Raw genomic sequence first — 3928 nt, 5'->3', positions numbered from 1 at the left:
AGCCTGACCCGTAGCTAGATCCCTGGTCGCACTGTTCGGGTGGAGCGTAGATGCCATCTCCGCAAGTTGGGCTGCAAGTGGTGCTTCCTGCCACCATTTGGTATCCCAGGCGACAGGTTATGCAGTAAGGATTAGTTGCAGTGCCATTGATGATATCCTTATTGGCGCAGGATTTGCAGTCTGCAGTGATGTTGCAATCGAACTGCATTTGCTGTTGGAGATAGCCAGTGTGAAGTTGGGACTGCAGGTTTGGCAAGTGGAGGGATTGGTGCAGTAGTCGCAGTTGGGAAGGCATCGACTGCATAGACTCGTCACTCCTTAGATTACGCAGTAGAAAGATTTCTAAATTGTGCAGGTGCGAGAGCATCCTTGGCCTGTTACGTTGCCATTATCGCAAGCCTAAGGGGATATCGTAATGCCGTCTCCACACATAGGAGCACAAGTTTGGTTGGTGAGGGTGGTGACTAATTGATAACCATATTCGCAGGGCGTGCAGGACATAGTCGTTGATCCTGGAGCTGCTGGCTGGCAGTATTTGCAGTCAGATGGCAGGGGTGCATTGCAGGTTGGCTTTGTTGGAATAATAGTAGAGCGGGCAGACATCGTAGCAAGTCTTAGCGGCAACGAGCAGGTAGGGCGTTGTGGTGTAGCATTTGAGGTAGTTTATGATGAAGATGTGGAAGGAAAATTTAATTAAATTCTACTCAGAGTAGAAACTGATGGAAGTGCCTGGGTTAATAGATATGGTGTAGCTCAAGGAGGGGCCATTCTTGATCAAAAAGCCATTAATACTGACGAAGGCGTTGAGCGTGGTCACCTTATCATCCATGTGCTGGGCAATTAGAGCAGGGTGGGAGGGCAAATATGCGTAGATGTTAGTAAATTCCATGTAGATGATGGTATTGTCAGCCACGAGGATAGGATCAGGACAGGCGATGGCCATCACGTAGATCATATTAATGTAAGTCATGGTGGCAGAATTGGAAGTGATTGTAAAGTTGAAGTATGTTTGGTTCACCAAGGTAACATCGGCGGAAAAACCAATCTCAAGGGCGCTGCTGGCTACTCCATCGATACCGATGATCGACTGGTAGATTTGGTTGTGGAGGGCAGGGTAGAATTATAATTCCATAATCTGCTGATGGCTGTTTGGAGCCATGGTTGTATTTATAGCCATCCATTGGTAGACCACCCCCAGGTTATGCCGGCTTTGATCACCAAAACATTCATGGTGAGAAAGGTGATATTATTTGCATTGTTTGTATACAAAAGGACTTGTGCACTTGTCATGGATTTAGTTCCGAGGCCAAGGGAGTAGTTGAGGGCCTTCGAGGGAGGGATGTTATAAGTGATTTGGGAGATGCTCAAAGCTACCTGATAACCTATGTTATTTTGGGCGTTGGTGAAGGAAACACTGAATGTTTTGGGATTCAGGATGGAGTTGGCTGTGTTCAGGTAGGGACTGGAATCGAAAGAGGTCGATCCTGTATTAAAATACAAGCGTACTCAGCTACATATACTTGTCCGTATCGGCCGATAAAGGGTCCCTTGTCAGAGGCTTTACTCCACTCAAAAGTAGAAACACTGCGACAAGAAGAAGCAGCAAGGGCTTTGCAGTCATGGAGCTTGTAGATTTAATAAAAAAATAAAATAATCATAGGTTTACTTCTCAAATTCTAAACTATTGAAAGTTTTCAAAGTCATATTCTATCCCTATAAAAGGCGTTAAGATTGCTCCTTCAAGGTCTTTGGTCTGAAGACTGGTATATAAGTTTGGGTTTGATTCATTTAGTAAAAAAAGTTTTAAATTTTTTCATACTTTTACAAAATAGAAAGACCTGAAATCATTGTAAATCTGATGAATGGAGCACATACCCTGTCGCTCTAGCTCGAAAACGCTTGAAAGGTAGATATAATCTTTCAGAATATTCTTTTATGTATGATAAAGCACATGAACGCAATTATGCAAAGTAAGCCCAATCCGATGATAAGATTACTGTCAGGTTATACTCGTTTAATATTTCTGATTCATATGTGGCTGTCGGCAAGCGATTTACTATCATTGTCTTTTAATGGAGAATCCATCACAAGGTTGATGTGGTTCATACCCCCAATGTCCCTTCAACTCGCCAGTGGCGGATCAAGATCTCCCTCGTAGAAGATCTGGTGTTGTCCGATGTACTGCTTTAGCGCTTAGAAGTGGGTGGAGTTGTCTTGGAATTTCCCCTAGAAGGTGAAGGCGCCAACCTCGTCGAAGCCTTTGCAGCTTATCTTCCACCCGGATGCGCCTCGATTATTTGGTCTTGAAAAGTCATCGGGTATGAATTTCCGCCGAAACTGTATTCTCCCCTCCACGACATGCTCTTTAATATAATTACGCAACATATCATAAGCAAGGCATTTATTAATCCATTAAAAATATGAATAATAGGATTAAAAAATCGAGATTGAAAACATGGAGAGATTAGAATGCTAAACAGTTGGCTTTGCTTGCTTAACAAAGCTAATATTATTTGTTTATTCTTGCATTAATCATCGTGCTCCATCGATCATAACAATTACCGTTCTCATCAATTTCCTTTAACAAAGTTATTTTGTATATCTGCTAGACCTTTCAATCTGTATTATTATATCCGTTATGGCAGATAACGAACGAATTGACCAGCACATCCTCGACAAATTCAAGATCCAAAAGAAGCTCGGCTCTGGCGCCTACGGCCACGTCTGGAAAATCACCAGCATTTAACGCTCTGCCTAGACCCTAGCGCTCAAGAAAGTGTTCGAAGCCTTCCAGCATTGCACCGACGCCCAACGCACCTTCAGGGAAATCTCAGTCCTGAAGAAGATAGAACATCCCAATATCATCAAATTGCATGAGGTGTTGCCTTCACTCTCAGGAAGAGATATCTACCTTGTGTTTAGTTCATGAGCACTGACCTCTATCACGCTATCTACGAGGGCGCTCTTGAAGAAGTGCACAGACGGTACATTCTCTACCAATTGCTTCTGGGATTGTATTACCTGCATTCGGCTCGCCTCGTCCACAGAGATCTCAAACCCTCCAACCTTTTGCTTTCTCCTCAGTGCCAGCTGAAGCTTTGCGATTTCGGACTGGTGCGATTTTTGGGAGAGGAGAGCGAGGAGACGGAACAGTGATGACTGAGGGAGTGGCTACCAAGTGGTACAGGGCGCCATAGTTGCTGCTTGGCTCGCAGACATACAATGAGAAAGTGGACATGTGGAGCGTCGGATGCATCCTGGCGGAAATGGTCATCAAGAGTCCTCTGTTTAACTGCAACTCCACTCTTTCGCACATTTAGAAGGTGATCCAAGTCACAGGGAGGCCCTCCCACGAGTAGATCAGCGAAATTGGAGCGGAGGTAGCCGAGTCCATCATAAAGCAGTGCGGAAACGTGAGACAGAAGAGCCCCAAATAACTGTTCGGGGCGGAGTGGACGAAAATTGCATTAGTCTCCTTCAATCCCTGCTCAGGTTTAGCAGCACGAAGAGATTTCGGCTGAAGAGGCGCTCAGACACCCCTACCTTAAGGAGTTCTTCAGATAGTCAGATTTAAAATTATTCAAAGGAGAGATAAAGATGTAAACCGACGACAATGTCAAGCTCACAACTGAGGCGTACAGGGACCTCATCAACAAGCACTTCATCTAGAAGAAGTAACCCCAGAGATTCAGTGACTTGCGGAGAGGAGACAAATCCTTCGGAAAAGTGCTCAGCGAGATGAACAGCAGGAAGGCCAGTAACGAGAAAGACAAGGAACGCAAGAACCTGCACCTCTTCTAAGAGATATTGAGGGAAAAGTAGAGCAGTCTCAAGCACGCCCGCAACAAGTCGTCAAGCAACCAACGCGAGCCAAAGGATAATAGAACGTGATGGCCAACAACAAGTAGCCGACTGTAACTGCTCAGTT

Source organism: Nymphaea colorata, unplaced genomic scaffold (genome assembly GCF_008831285.2).
Source record: "Nymphaea colorata isolate Beijing-Zhang1983 unplaced genomic scaffold, ASM883128v2 scaffold0152, whole genome shotgun sequence".
Taxonomy (NCBI): Eukaryota; Viridiplantae; Streptophyta; class Magnoliopsida; order Nymphaeales; family Nymphaeaceae; genus Nymphaea; species Nymphaea colorata.
This window is presented reverse-complemented; position numbering follows the sequence as displayed.